This window comes from Mesocricetus auratus, unplaced genomic scaffold (genome assembly GCF_017639785.1).
Source record: "Mesocricetus auratus isolate SY011 unplaced genomic scaffold, BCM_Maur_2.0 Super-Scaffold_100001, whole genome shotgun sequence".
In the NCBI taxonomy this organism is placed as follows: domain Eukaryota; kingdom Metazoa; phylum Chordata; class Mammalia; order Rodentia; family Cricetidae; genus Mesocricetus; species Mesocricetus auratus.
In genome coordinates this window covers 7,319,054-7,336,216 of record NW_024429187.1, presented here as the reverse complement: position 1 = coordinate 7,336,216, position 17,163 = coordinate 7,319,054, and positions in this window count along the sequence as shown.

The following is a 17,163-nucleotide window of genomic DNA, read 5'->3' as shown; positions in this document are numbered from 1 at the left end:
ATCCATTTCATTTCCCGTGAGTCTCTAAGGCATCACTCATTAAGTTCCCTCTGTGTTTCTTGACCAGTTGTTAGAAAACAAAAAGGTTTCTGGTTTCTCAATCAAGAATGTATAATACTTGTTACAAAGCACACACAATCCGCGGGATACTGTAATCCATGTGGAAAATAGGAAAGCTATACCTTCCCAAACTCCAGAATAAGTGAGTACTATTTTAGATTGATGAAATTTGTGGGAAAAGAAGCCACACTCCAACCTCACTAGAAACATGCCCCAGCCTCCGCACTCATAAACCCCGACTTCCACACTCACATGCCCCAGTCCCACTCTCCACACACTTACACTCCAGCCCTCATATCGCGTACCCCAATCCCCCTCATATCGTGTACCCCAATCCTGACACTCACATACCCCAGCCTTCATACAGATATGCCCAGGCCCTCCCCACACATATCTCAGCCCTAACACTTGCATGCCCCAGGCCCTACACTCAAATCAAACCCCACTACCTACTAATTGTCCCTCACCCAACATCATTTCTTCAGTTTCTATGTTGTTTTAATTTTTAAATTGTACCACTGATGACACAGATGACATAGAGAATCTTGAAAGGATATTGCAAGCATCAGGGCTGAAGGTAAAGAAGAAGAGAGCAAGGGTCAAGACAATTATCTTGGGAAGGGGTGAGTATAGAGCCCTCTCTTGCTGAGGCTGAAAAAATTTATTGCTGGACCTCACCTGCTGTTTCTTGTTCCTAGAAACACATAAGGGACTGATGGTGTTTAATGTCTTGTCTCAGCCTTTGGCCTTTCCCATCTATGGGGACACATTGCACAGATCAACCACAAAATGCCCTGATGAGATTTCCTCCAGCTGACAACCTTGGTGCTGCAGTGAATTAAACTCTCCCAACTTTTTTTTTAAAAAGGGAAACCTGTAGGGGTGAGCCCACAATATAGTCCATGCCCAAAGGGGTGTGGACAAGGGATGGGCACAGGAGAGGATAAAAGGAAGCCAAAGAAAAAGCACTCTCTCTTGGGAGTGGGCCACGTTCCCAGAGTTTCTATCCCTGTTTATCTTGTAAGTATATTTAATAAAATATATTAGACCTCTTTTTCAGATAGCGTTATTTCCCTCTTCAGAAAACTTTATTAATGAGCTTGCATACAGCACTCTTGTAATGGGACTCTTTTAAGTATCATCTTAGTTGTTCAGAGTACCACCTTTGTGAAATACCTTTCCTCCTGCCATTCAAAGAACTTGCTGCTACAGAAAACAAACCGTTATCACTCATAGTATTACAGGATGAAATTTAATTAACAAAAATATCAAAAGAACATAAAATTAGCATTAACCAAGCAGGCAGTCAATGATATTGAGAACTCCTGGGGTATCTCAGTCTTTAAACATCATACTCACCTCGTTTATGTCATTGATAATGTTTAAAATAATCCTCATTATCTCAACAGCCATCTGAGCTGCTTGCTGCTTCCTGGGGTTATCGCCTCTCCCAACTTTCCTCCCAACTCCTCTGCTGTAGCGGTGATAATGCCAGTCTCAGAGGAACCTGAGGTTTGGAGGTGCCCTGTCCAGTGAGATGCACAAGGAGGTGTGTGTGCTTACAGGTCTCTGGCGCAGCTGGAACGAGGTACAGCTTGTGCACAGTGAAGACAATTCATCTGGGGACAGTATCAGTAGTGATTCTGGTCTTTCCTCCCTATGCGCGCTTCCTTCCTGTTTCCTTATTTCCTTCTCTTCCCTCCTCCCTCCCTTCCTTCCTTTTCTAATTTTTCTTCCACTTTTCTTTTCTAACTACCCAACAGGAGTCTTTATTACATAGGAAAGAATATTGTACTGTGAAAGCCACTCTCCGCAAAGGGAAATAAATCTAGTAGCAAATACTGTGTTTCTTTAGCAAACAAAAAGTAGGTTAACCTCTTCATTATTCCTATCCTCTATTTCATATAAAACTGCAGGGATGATTTGTTTAAACAGCTCAACAAGAAAAGATGAAGCACTAAAAGGTTCACAAGAAAGGAGGAAGACACCAGAAATGAACTGGTTATTCTGGTGGCCATGACAGAGAAGAGTGAATATCTGTAAAAAGTTTATGGGGAAAAAGGAAATATCCTCAACTTTAAGGAGTTCAAAATCATTGTGAGGATATTTTGTGCATTTATTTTGCAACAGACATATGAAAAATTATGTGTAAAATCCGTAAAATTAAAAACAATGAAGCAAATATTTACATCAACATAAATGATTTTTATTTGATAAATAAATATTTAAATAGAAATGTGTGTGTGGTGAATCTTCAAGGAGCAATGTAAAGTGATAAAATTGTACTGCATACAGATATTATCAAAGCACTACTAAAATTTCAGCAAAGAGAGATTTTGTAGCCTCCCAAGCCCTAAATTCGGCATTATAAATGCTCTTAAATTCAGAGAATTTGGGATCATTTATTTTAGCCCTTGCTCTGCTTTGTTTGCAAAGGTGTCTTCCAGTGTAGCTCCAAGTTGGCTTTCAATTAGATACATTACTTCCTCAGCTCTGGCGTTACAGGAATATAAGTCATTCATTCATTCATTCCTCTCTCTCTCTCTCTCTCTCTCTCTCTCTCTCTCTCTGTGTGTGTGTGTGTGTGTGTGTGTGTGTGTGTGTGTGTGTGTGTGTGATGTCCTGAGCCCATCTGCCCATCTGGCTTCTATAATCCTTCCTTCCTCTCTTCAGGAGAATTTCTCAAATTTGACCTAATGCTTGCTTGAGGGTCTCTTGCATCTGTTTCCATCAGTTACTGGATGAATGCTTTCTGATGACAACTTGGGTAATCACCAATCTATGAGTATAACAGAATTATCTTTAACCACCATTATTTTGACTTCTTTTTCTTCAGTCATTTTTGGTTCAATCCTAGGTCTCTGGGCCATCCATCCTCTGGGTCCTAGCACTCCAATGAGTGTCAGGGGTGCAAGGGAAACTCCCAGGAATCTACAAGGATGATCCCAGTTAAAACCACGTCCAATAGTGGATACAATGCCTGAACCACCCATCTCCTGGGACTAAGCAGGATTTCCATTGGAGGGATTAGGACACCAACCCAGCCACACAACCTTTGTCCTGCCTATGGGTTGTTTTGGCATAAGGGTGGCATGGAGATTGTGGGAGTAACCAGCCACTGACTAGTCAGGCCTGAGCCCCATGTCACTAGAGTGAATACTAAAACTCTTTTATTTGATCCTGTCACTGAGAAACCCCTCAGATGCTTTCACTGTTTTCAGTCAGTCCTCAGCCCTGTGCCAAGCCTGCAGAACTCCTAGAGTTTCACTCCATGATTTCCCAACTTCAAGCTGCACTGTCCTGAGTTCATTCCTGGTGTGACTCCTCTCTTGTTGTCTAAGTAGAGCTGATGTTTTTCTCCTCTTCTTTTCAATTCCTAACTCAATCTTAACTGAAGAAAGATCAATTAAAAGAGGATTGAAGGATATTCATAGATATTCATAGATTCTATGACATGTAAGAAGCTGAATAGTACTGAGTGCTTAAGAATTCAGGAGGGAGAGGCTCTTTGAGAATGACGTTGGAGGCAGAGATACAGAAGTGTGTAGGGAGAGGAAAGAAAATGAACAGGCAACAAAAGTGACTGGGGCCTGAAGGCTGGTATCCAGAAAGAATTATTTTATGGAACACTCATTTCTACATCTTAGTATTTTGATACTTCAAAGTGGCTCATTTATTACAACATTGGAAACTATTAGAGAGTGACAAACAGAGAGACACAGAGACATGGACAGACAGTGGGGAGGGAGACAGGTTAATTGGCACTCATAGGGAAACCTATAAACAGTACTGTTCTCACAGGAGTGGAATCAGTTGTACTGGGGGTAACTTCAAAATTCCGAGGTCCCAGAGTCTCTTCCTCTGAGTGGATGGAACCGTGCGATGTTAACCTTTTCACTGGCTCTAACAAAGACAAGTGAAGACAAGATGCACCACGACGGCTTCTCAGCTGCACTTTGTGTCTTGCCCAAGGCCCTCAGCACTCAACAATTATCACACACTTCAGAACTAATTTTCTCCATGTTTTCTCACACTGTGTTTGTACTAACCCTGCAAAACCACAATCTCATTAGCTAATTTTTTAATGAAAGGAGTTTTTTATGAGGACATAGAAGATGTAATTATTCAGTAAGATAATATTGAGCAAGTCATTGTAGATTTTGTGAATAATATTGGCCCTCATCCAAAGTACATGTGGCTTTTGTTTTGTTTTTCCTCCTTGGCTTCCTAAATATGACATTTTGTACTATTTAAAGCAGAAATGCTCATTGTTATATCTAGTCCTTAATTTAGAGTGCTCAGATTAGTCAGTTTTAGGTTGATGCAAAAGTGATAGAGAAATACAATTGAAATATAGAAATTGACATTTCAATAGCAGAAATATTATTGAATAAATATTTTCTACTTTGACAATTAAAAATATATACATTAATGTCCCATTGTGTGTTTATGAGTATGGTTTACAAGTGAGAATTAGAGCAAATAGCCAACTAATTGGTAACAATAATAAACTGTGACAATACAGAAATGCATCTTATGATTTTTTAGGTACACATCATTTGATTACCTAAACAGAATAGAAATATTAATTTAAGATAGCATATATTATGGATTTCTCTCGATGGCAATAATGGCTACTCACTTAAATTAATTGAAAAAATTAACATATAAAGATATTTTCCCTAGACTGTAAGTTTAACAGCTATCAATATTATACTTCTATAAAATAGGAAACCCAAATAATGATTGAGTGTCCAAATTTTACTAGAAAGAGCTCAACATTATTTTTGGCTGAGTGAATTTTAGAAGCGACATTGTATAATTTTTGTTCACATGCAGAAAGATAGCTGATACAAGAAGGAGACTGATAACAGGATGCTTTCAAAATAGAACAGATCTGGTAGATGAGATGGATGCAAGCTGTCCTCAAATAGTTGAATGACAATCATGTAATAGAAGATGCCATTTTCATTATTTTCACAACTATGCAATTGAGGAACCTAAATTCAGAGAGTTACTAAGGTATGAATTTGTTTCACTTCTATTTGTTACTTTTTATTTTTTAGGTAATTTTAAAAATTATTTTCATGCTTATCTCATTAATGCCATACTTTTATTATTCACTTAAATTTTAGTGAAGACTAAGAGTAAACTGAATAAATTCATTAAACAATTACATTGTAATGATGAAGCCATACATACTAAAGTGTTTTCTGGGATAGTGTTTCTATGAAATAGCTCAAAATTTCCATTTTTGAATGGAAACATCCAAAGTTAATATATGAACTGTCAGTACACATGGGGCACAGAGTACACAAGGATCTGGGAATTTGGGGAAGACAGGGTGTAGAGAATGTAGGAATCAGCAGATGGAAAGGAGGTATGGCATGCTGACTACAGGATGCCAGTCAGCATCCCAGCATAGATACATGAAGGAGACTTCAGGCTGTGTCCATATCAGAGGAACTAGCAATAGTTCACGATTTCTGGGGGAGGAAAAGTCACTTTTGTTTGTGGGATGCAAATGCTGGTAGGCTGCCCATGCCATAGCGGACAGCCACATACCCATGTACTTATGAACATTGCTAATTGGTCTCATGGTATTACTAATAAAATAATAAACTAAAAAGACATGCAACTAGAAGGAAGATTGGTGGAAGGACAAGAGAGAGTAGAAAGGATGTAGTAGTGGATAGATTTGGTCACTATACATTGTTTAAATGTATGGAACTTTCAAATAAAAAAACTATATTAAAAATAAGTATCAAATATAGTGTTAAATTAATCTACCATACATATTTAATTTAACTAATTACTTTAATCAAAAAACATACAGAGGTTGAAATCTGATCATATTAAGGATGGACAGTGTAGATTACAGAAAAGTATTGCTTCCCTTACATTTTGCGCACAGCTCCCTCCTTGGGGCTGTCATTCTCTGGACACATTCTCAGAGCTTATCAATATGCTCAGGTTATCACATCTTAACAAAACCAAATTTCTTCAATAATTCTACTGCCATAATCCTATAATTCTATAGATATTCTTTTTCATCACTTTCAAATTCCAAAGGGAAATTTTAAGATTTATCCTATGAAAAATTAATTCTTTTCTCTGTTTTGCTTTGCAGCAACTTCTATGACCATTCTTCAAGCTTTATAGTCAATGTTAATTATTTTTAAATACTACCCTGCCTTATTATGACAGTGGAAACTCACTTTATTTTGTTTGTCTCTTTCACTTGGAGTTTACAGTTTGTTAAATGAAGGAAAGTGTGAAGAGACAGCCTTGCTCTTGGTTGAATCCCCTGGGCCCAGCTTAGACCATGAAGTATTACCCGGTTACTGTGTTTTTTGATTAATTTTCTCAGGGAATGATCCATCTATGAATTATTTTATATACCTTCACAGCCCTGTCATCCTACAACTCTGCAAGTCTAGTTGAGTTAGAGAATATGGAAATTAATATTGTAATTTATATTGGGTGTCTCTGTCCTTTATTATGAAGCTTATGGAAACTGCATCGATTCTCTTCCCATCTTATGACATCACCACACCCCAGAAAAACTGTAGTGTTCTCTTGGTTATAAGTAGTTGTCTGCTGCTATTTACACCAGTGCTGTATTAAACATTCTTGCAATCTCTCTTGTACAAAAATGTCCTCTTAGGTTTTGTTAACTCACTGATTATTCATGCTTCTTTCTTGCCAGCCTATCTTTATATTGAGATCAGATGTTTGGAGTTTACTTCTCATAAGATCTTGGACAATCTGGTCAGACCCTGACTTGACAACCCTCTGTGAGAATCTGCTCACGTTGCTTTTCTATTTTTAGAGTTTTGACAAGCATTTGAAATGAAATATTTGGTTTTATTTAACTGTGCATACATATATGTGTTTGGGATAGGTATACACACACGTGCCCGAAAAGGCCAAAGGCTCTTCCCTTTGTATCCCTGTCCCCTTGGAAGTGGAATTACTAGCAGTTGTGAATCACTGGATGTGGGTACTGGGACTTGAACTCCAGTCCTCCGGATGAACAGTGTGTGCTCTTAACCTTTGAGTCATCTTTCTAGATACTTTTTGCCTTTCATTTCCACAGTGATATTCAACCACTAAATATACACTCAGAAGAAAAACATCGTAAAGCATATAGAAGCAACTTCATCACTTTCTATTGAAGAACTTTTATTATTTACTTTTATTCAAATGCATTCTTGCAAATTGCATGATGGAACATTTCAGTGGGAGGTGAGTAAGATGGATGCCTGAGAGACATATACTGTTTCTATAGGATTTTTCTGTTATAGTGTATGTGAAGACATTATAGGTATGTGTGTGTGTTAGTTGTTATAGTATCTTTCTCCTAATAGAGTACTTTTTATCTACTTTCAATATTTATATATTTTATTCCTTTAAAAAATCACTGTGTTTTCAAGACAAACCCTTGAGCCTTTAGAATTATATGTTGCATGTGGTGGACATTCTCTCAATATTCTGAATGAATCCTTGAGATGATAGATTTACAAAGTATTTACAAAAGAAACTGAGATAGAAGCCCAATTCATACCAAAAGGAAAGAACATAAAATAGTGTGAAAGATTAGACAATCATGCAGTCCGAGAGGAGCAACAGATTCCAGAGCTGACTTCCATGAACACATCTGTAACCTGTGGATAGCAGCAGGTCAGTGTATTTAACTGGGTGGAGACACAGTTAGCCCACAGTATGGGAAATGCAGTTATTTGCACAAACGCTGTCTCTTGAAGGGAATAGAAGATAACTCAAAATGACTGCATTTCATGAGGTTGTTCAAGGATAACACTACTAAAGAGGAATAGAGTCATTTTTAATAAAATGTATTATTTAAAGTAAAATTGTTATTTAAATGTTTACTACATTTATGTCTATATTTGGCCACATGTGTATGTGGGAATACATGACACATACATGAAGACCTGAGGACTGCTTACTGGAACAGCATTTCTCATTTCCACCAGGCGACTCTTGGTAATTGAACTCAGATCACCAGACTTAGCTGTAAAAATCCTTAAACCAAATGAGTCATCTTATTGGAGCAAGATTTATGATTATTTTAACTTTTGAGAATTTCATAAATATGTCTTTATGTTTGCATAATTCCTAACCATCCTCCTTCTTCTCCTACCTACTCCTGTATCCCCCATTCCCAGTCAAATTCAGGTCTTCTGCTTTAAATATATATTTAAACATATACAGAGTTCAGTTACTGTTGCTATATTCATTCATGTGTTTAGTGCTGACCACTTGGTGATGAAACCTGTCTAATGTTCTTCCAGCAGCCACTGGTTGCCTGTATCTATTCATCTAAGGGTGGGACATTGGAAAATTTTCCCCATTCTCATTGACATGTGAACCAGTATTGTCATTATGCAATTCTTGTTTAAGTAACCCTACTGTTGATGCTCCTGTCTTATATAAAAGGTATTATATTCCAGTAGATGTCCTGGTCCTCTGGATCTTGCTACCATTTCACAGCTTTCTATGCCTCTTGTGCCATCTTCCTTGATCCTTGGATACAGGGATTGGGTTGCAGATGTATCAACTGGGCTTGTGTCTCCCACAGCTCCTTATTTTCTGGACGTAGACCAGTTATTGATCTCTGAAGATCATTTTTTAACTGTAGTCAGTGATGATTGCCATTCATGACCTGAATGAATGAGATTTATTGTCTCATCATATGCTTAAATACTGTCAGGTATTCTAGAACTGCCAAGTAAGCATTAACACTTATATACACACATACTTGTGTCTATGCACACATGTAGATATCTCTATACAACAGTAAATTCAATGTAATTCAAAATGGGTAATTTTTATTTGCCTTCCCTTTTCATGGAGTAATACCAACTGAAGAAAGTAATGTTTCACTATCACATTTCCATACAGGTATGCAACATACTTTGGTTATATTTACCCTCGTTACTACCAGTCATTAAAATTTAAATTTAATATTTACACTTATGTACAGTAATCTTATAATATATTTGTATGCACATATATTCATATTTTCAGACTGGAGATGGCTGATACCAAGGATTGATGACACAGTTTAACATCATGGGAAAGTGAAAGTGCCAACATTTATGTTGCCTTTAAGGAATATCAATTTCACCTGCGTGTGATGGTGCATGTATGTAATCTTAGCACTGAGACATGTTGACAAAAGAGCTCAAGGTCTTCTTTGTCTACATAGTGTTCAAGGCTAGCTTACGTTATATGACACCCAAAATCCAAGGAAACAAAGGAAGACATAAGATCCCCAAGTATTTGACTTTTCTCTTTTTCATTCCCCACTGTTAAAATATAGTCATCAGCCAAGAAGAAATCAACTGGTGATTAGAGCAACCCTCCATGGGTCTCTGGCTAGTGATGGGACCTCAAAATCAGAGTACTTAAAACAAATGCATTTATTTGTTTAAGAGATCTTTTCTCAGATATATCCAGAGTATATCTCAGTAAGTATATCTAAGTAAGGGTACTAAGTGATATCTTTCAGGAAATAATCTTTATAAAACTAATACTAGGATACCTTTGATATATCTAGTCATAAAGATGAAGAATAGATATCTTTGTCAGAAAGATGACATTTGGTACATACATTCTATCACATATAAAACCAAATAAAAAATAAATAAATTTAGTTAAAAAAATTTCAATACTGGATGAACACCCCTATCTGAGGGAATGGCAACCGAAACTCTCAGCTTTCTCTGTGGTTTGGATTTCATATTTACATAGAACCTACCAGCCTAGCATTCTTAATTTAAGAAATGGAGAGAGAGAGAGAGAGAGACAGAGACAGACAGAGAGAGAGAGAGACAGAGACAGACAGAGAGAGATAGAGACAGAGAGAGAGACAGAGAGAGAGACAGAGAGAAAGAGAGAGACAGAGAGAGAGAGAGAGAGAGAGAGAGAGAGAGAGAGAGAGAGAGAGAGAGAGAGAGAGAGAGAGAGAGAGAGAGAGACATAGAGAAACCTGGTGACCTGTTTCATCAAATAAAGCTTTGGCTCCATGAGTCGATTTAGTTATACCTTTCAATTGATGACTCCAATCATGAAATTTGTATTCAGACGTTCAGCTAACTTCTCAGTGGCCTTCAACTTGGGCCACACCTTTAAAACAAAAGCATTTGGAATAGAAATTTTATATATAAGCTGTAATATCTTGTCCCTGACCACAAAAGCTCAAGTTTATCTCATAAAGCAAAATACATTTTGTCCATCTCCAAGAATCCCATATAATTGACTCATATCCATATATTTTCATTCAACTATTTATGTGTAGCTCAAGCTTTGTCAAGTTAATGGATTAATGAAAATCCAAGTTCACCTTAATAGGCATTTTATTTTATATTGACCAATTAGTACCTACATTGTAAAAGATTCATAATTTTCATACCTTACATTTATTAGTTAATTTCTTTGCCTTTTTGATTCACTAAAATTTAAGCATTTATGGTATTACAATGCTTTATCAATATTGTCATTTGACTTGATATGTGGCAGTCTATGGGTTGTGGTATTAACTACTCAATCTGTATTCCATAGGTCGCAAGACTATTGGAAAGGTGTTCAATGGGTTTTGATAATGTATAGAAAGTTATCTTACTCTGAGTTCTTTAGAATAGCAGAAACATAACTAATTAGTTACATGTATCAATTATTTCATATTCATGAGGCTCCAACTGCTTTTACAAAGTATTGATGATAGATAGATGATAGGATATACTTTCATAAGAAGTATAGTACAAATCCTATTTTACATTTTTCTATGTAAAGGAAGATGTCACTCAGCTCACATGCAAATATTCCGTGACGCTGGAGCTTTAGTCATCTATAGATTTTGGTAATCACCAGACTTCTGAAACAAATCTCCTAGGGTTACTGATTGAGGATGTCATGACTGCATTTGTGGGCATAATTTATGTCATAGAATTGAAGGTATTGGGTCTTGCATTTGAGGAAAACAGCAAGTCCAGAATTTATATGTAGTCATTGAGTTACCTGCAGAGGGCACAGTTCCAAAGGCCATGATGTTTCTTCTCTGAGTCAATCTTTGTCTCCTAAGGCTCTCAATGATTGGACAAGCACCCATCCCATAATAGAGGGTAATATACTCAGATTTCCTGATTTCAACATTAATTAAAAAATGCCTTCTTGCAAAACATTGAGACTCATGTATACACTCTGTGATGATCAAACTTATAAATGATCAACTTGCTGACTTCTGGAATCATTCTGGGGACTGACCTCCGAACCTGCCTGTGGGAGATTATTTTGATTAAAGTAATTGAGATGAGAAAACTACCTATGGTTGGTCATGGACTGTGATCCTGGACTGTATGAAAAGGAGACAGTGAGCTACACACAAGCATTCATCATATCTGGCTTCTTGACTGTAGGTGAAATCCGCTGCTTCAAACTGCTGCAGTTGTGAGCTTTCCTCAGTGATGGTCTATAACCCCACACTGTGAGCTAAAATAAATGACTTCTCCTTGAGTTGTTTTTTCAGGGTATTTACTGCAGCAAAAAGAGTAGAAACTAAGATGCCTAGTACCATCAAGTTGCTGTGCAGTGCTAATAATCAGAATAAGCCATTCCACAGGACAACCACCCGGCAATCTTCCTCTCTGTATAGGAATTATCATGTCAAAACTGAGACTGCCTTCATTCAGAATTTCAGCATCATCAACTTTCTCTACTGAATGCTACAGGTAATTTATTGGAGATTGTCTCACCTGTAAATTAAATGAGATTGTGACTTTATAATTTTTACAAAGGCGGCACACACTTAGCTACACAGAAAACTTGAGGGCAGCATAGGTAACATGACACTTGCAAATAATGTGTTAGTTCACATTCAAATCCTGTTAAAAATAAAGGAGAGAGTATCTTTGTCATTATAAATCAATGTGCATATGTTTAAGGGTATCAAGAACTTATCAAGATATAAAAGGGGACACACGAATACAGGCTATGGTAAATCCAGTTTCAGAGTCCTTTAAAGCGGGGGACCAATCACATGCTGCTTCAAGACACTTACTTGTCAAGTATCTTCACCACTCAAAAGAGCCAACAGACCCCTCTCACCTTCATTATAAGAGGTAATATAGACAGAAGCACTGCCTCTATCAGGCCAGAGAGCCCAAGGTCATGAGCAGAGTGAATACCCACTACACTTCCCTGTTAGTCTAAATAAGAGGGCTCTAAACCTAAAACAAAACTATATACAATAAGAATGAATATCAAATATTGTACAGGAGAAAGAATGAGTAATAACACAAACAAAGTTGTTGACTGGTGGCTAGGTCTTCTTATTGACTAGCTCTGCCTTAATTATTAACCCATTTCTATTAATCTAAGTATTTCCACGTGGTCTTATCTTACTGTAGAAGGGTCCAGTCCTGTTACTCCTTTGGTGTCCTGCATGGTGACTGCCTCTGCCTATGTTTCCCAGAATTCTCCTCATCTCCTAGTTCCGCCTATCTCCCTGCCTTTATTGGCCACAGTGTTTTATTCATCAACCACTGAGAGGAATATATACATCAAAGGCCATCCTACCATCTGTAGAGGGATATCCACCCTGCCTGCACCTGTAGCACTGACCACACCCATTTGGGCATGGTCACAGGTGACATGATGGGGAGTGGGTTTAGGTCTGGGTCAGGGCAGTTGGCTCTCTCTTGCATCCAGTAGTGTCACAGAGAGCAGCCTGTGCAGATCCCTAGAGCAGGAACCTGCAGCAGCCATCTGCTTCTTTTGTAAGTGACTTCTTCCCAAAGTAAATTATATTTAACCTATATTTGAACTTAGTCCCATGTGCCATTATCTGTGCCTCCACAACTATCATCCACTAAATGTCAGATCATAGGTAAAAGGCAAATTACAGAGATTATTCCAATAGCTGTTCTATCCTGAAGAATCTGAATCTAGTGTTTGATATGTTCTTAGTTAAGATATGAGAGGATAGGAATTGTGACTATCTAGTCTTCAACCCCATCAAAGACCTGAGAAGGAAAAGAATTCTGCCTAAGTAAATAGGAAGTGTAAGCAAATAAGAAGTGACAGAGACACCTGGCTGCCTGGACAGTCACCCAATGTTTTTCTGCAACCTTGAGGCATCCACTTTCGGCTACAGTCCTAAAATATGTGGCATCCCATTTCAAAAGCAGGAAAATTTGACAGATAGTCCTACCCTGTCTCAGCAAGGTTCAGCAATTGCTTTTCTTGTGTCCTGCTCTGGGTCAACATCAAGCTAACAGATATTTGCATTCAATATCTGGTAAATATATGTGCTTATTGTCCATCATATTTCATGACTTGAATGGCCACATTCTGTCTGTGTTTAGAATACAAAGTATGGGATTTTATGTTTCTTTTTTTTTTCAAGACAGGATTTCTCTGTGGCTTTGGAGGCTGTCCGGGAACTAGCTCTTGTAGACCAGGCTGGTCTCCAACTCACAGAGATCTGCTTGCCTCTGCCTCCCGAGTGCTGGGATTAAAGGTGTGTGCCACCACCGCCCAACAGGATTTTATGTCTCTTAAATTCACTTTTTGTGTTGTTGTTATCAATTCAAATTATCTAATTTATAAATCTGAAAAACGGATAAACGTGTATATCATCCATACATGAGGGACTGGACTCAGTGTGGAAAATAATAGTGTGCAGATTAGGCACAGTTAGGCTTTGGGAAGAGGTGTGACAGGTAGAGACTTATCTTAGAAATAAGGAAATGAGTAGAGGCAGGCTTGAGACCAAGATTCTAGAGTAACATATTTGAGAGAATATCTGTTCTGTTCCACTTCCATAACGACACCAATCTTTCAGAATGTCACCCTTTATTTGATGTGTAGTATTTGTGAACATTCGAGTCGTTTTCCTATGTAAATGTTCTTACCAACATGATATGGGGATGGGAGGGTAACTCAGTGGATAAAGCACTTGCTGCATAGACATGAGGACCTGAGTTTGCATCTGCAGCGTTTGCATATAAAGACAGGTAGGCAAGATGGCTGCCTATAATCCCAGAGTTCAGGAGGTAGAGCTATGGGATCATATGACAAGCTAGCTACCTAGACTAGCCAAATCCAACTCTGGGTTTACTCAGAGGCCCACCCTTAATAAATAACATGGTGAGTGATAGAGGAAGACACTAGACATCAACTTCCAGTGGAATACACTTTTGCTTACATGCCTGGACACCCATGCAAGCACATGTATACATGTACAGAATCAACAAACACACACACTCACACACACACACACACGCACGAGCGCACGCGCGCACGTACACGCAGAATTTTAACATACAATACAAACTTAATTGATTCTAATTCAGATGGTAAAATGGTTTTGACCAGGGCTTAGTGAGATCAATGATGCGGATGAAGAAATACCCTTCCTTACACAGGTGCGGAGAAATACTGTAAAGGTCCTCAGAACAGAATTGATGCATCTGGGATGTTATCAAAGATATACTTGTGCTATTTTTGAAAGCTGCTTTCATCATACTCAGAAGGATTTGTCAGGATGCTTACCTGTTGTGAAATTCAACAGGATTTCTTGTGGGTGTAATCTAAGACTGAGTTACATCATCCCCTTTTAGCACTGCTGTGCCAGCGCCCATATGATTGTAATTCTTTCTGAGCTCCCCTTTATTCAGTGTTTTCTACACAGAACAGGGAATGTCACAATTGATGGCATTCTGTAAGTCAGCTGAATGCCTTCCATATTTACCCAGAGCTAAAAAACTAAAGTGTAGAGAATGCAATGGACTCTTCTTTCATAAATCCTAACTATTTTTTCAGTTTTAATTTTTAATTGGATTAAATAATCTATTCCCATTATTTTGTATTCATTAAGCTATTTTATCTCAAAGAATTGAAATACATTTGAAATTGTACTCATTGGCTTGTTATTAATACTAAAATTCTGGTGCATGAGAAACCTTGTAATTTGTGGCACAATAAATAGCATATAAACCTGCACATCACCCTTTTTTATACTATATCCTTCTGTAGGCATCACCTGATATAGATACTTGTCAAGAAGAAATACCAAAAGAAAAAAATACGGTTAACTCTCTAAAATACAAAGCTATATACAAATTATTAATATGGCAAGGAAGGAGGGTTTTAAAAATGTCTAGCTATGATGGAGTTAGGAAAAACAAGTGTGTGTTGCCATTTCATAGAGCATCCTCATTTCAAATAGGAAACCAAGCAGTAAATTCTTAGTTTAGTTTTTGCATAGTATTGGACTACAAGGGACTCCCCCAAATAACTGATGTTTCTGTTGTCTGTTTCTAAGAAAGACTTGAATTTCCACGATGTTTCTTTAAAAGAGCAGCCTTTGTATGAAAAGCAGATACTGGAGAGCTGTGATCTGCCAGCCTCAGAGAGGATGCACACAGTGTGATACAGAAAGGGACCCTTTTATTTTACTGATAATAACATTGGCATCATCTTAGAGTTATATTGCTTATGTTCATAAGCATGTACTAGCCATTATTTATTAATTGATAAATCTAAGATTCAGCTCACATTTCTAGATGATTAATGAAATTATGCTAGTGGGATATATATATATATATATATATATATATATATATATATATATATATCGTTTGGTGATGTAAAAAACCCCCACTGAAACTCCTTCTTTATCAAATGGATTCCTCCCTTTTCATTCCTCCCTTCCCATCCCTACTGGCTCTCCTTGCTTCTTTCTTCCCTTATCTCCCTGACTCTGCTCCCCTGCATTGAAGTGCAACACTTTGAAACATACCTTGTTCTTATCTAATCTTCTATCTTTCCTTTCTTCCTGGGTCTTTTCTATTACATTTTGACTATGCTTCATGGGAATCTTTATTTATTGCAGAAGTCTCAATATACCTGACTATATTATTCAGTCCCACACCATGCACGTATATGTATGTTTGTGAATGCCCAGTTCAGGAGCGCAGGTTTAAGGAGAAATATTGACCAGTAGTTTCCTGGGCTAGCAGATATAAACTTTATTTGCAGTGAGCTTTCTTTCTGTTCCCTGCAGTCGTTGCTACGCTGTTCTTCTGTCTTGCTGCCATGCACTCAGAGGAACACCTCCATGTGAAGATGTGAAGTGACTATCTCCATCCCATTGCTTTCCCCCTCTTGAGCAGGGCGTCACAGCTCTTCATTCCTCTGTGTCTGAGGTCAATGACCCAGATATTCTTTTTGCTTCTGGCTATGTGTACTTTCTCATGTATGCTCTTATCGATTTTATTCCCTTATTGTTTTTTGTCGACATTTGTGTTTTATAGGAATGACTTTATCAGTCATATTTCTAAAACTTTGATAGTCCACACTGTGGCATAAATATGTAAATTTAACCTCTTTGTTCACTTGACTTGCTTAAATCACACCTTCACATTAGAAATGGGAAATGGAACCCAATTGTGACAGGATAAAACTATTAATTTTTGGATATCAACTGCTTCATTATTTATTGCCATTTATTTTGTAATTATTACTTAGGAATAAAATTTATCATTGCTTCATGCCAGCTTTAACTGCTGCAGCAGATTTAGAGATGAATTTGGATTTCCAACTTCCCCTGAGGCTGATGGACTCCTTTCAAAGTAGGACACTTCTATCTGATGGCATTAGCCATAAAATCCCCCATTTCAAGTCTACGATATCCTGAAGGACAACGGCTCATTTCATTTCTTATCAAGAAATCAGGCAGATCAGTCATATTTCCCAAATCAAATGGCATTTCAGAAAATTCATTTGTACCAAAGAAGAGGCTTCTTCTCTGCAGACACCAATTAGCTGAAAAGTGGTTTCTGATGAAAATTTTCAAAATAATTGAGTGGCTAGGAAAATCCTTATTGATATGTATATGACTATATCAATATGTCTTTCACACATATACAATACTCAGCTGATACACATGCACTCCTGAACCCAGCCGCCCATGTCCATCCAGATTCGGGCTCTCTCACACAAACAAAGGTTGCCCAAGAACTGCAGCTAGTCACTCTGCCATGCAGTATTCACCTGCAATTTTAGTGATCAGCATTA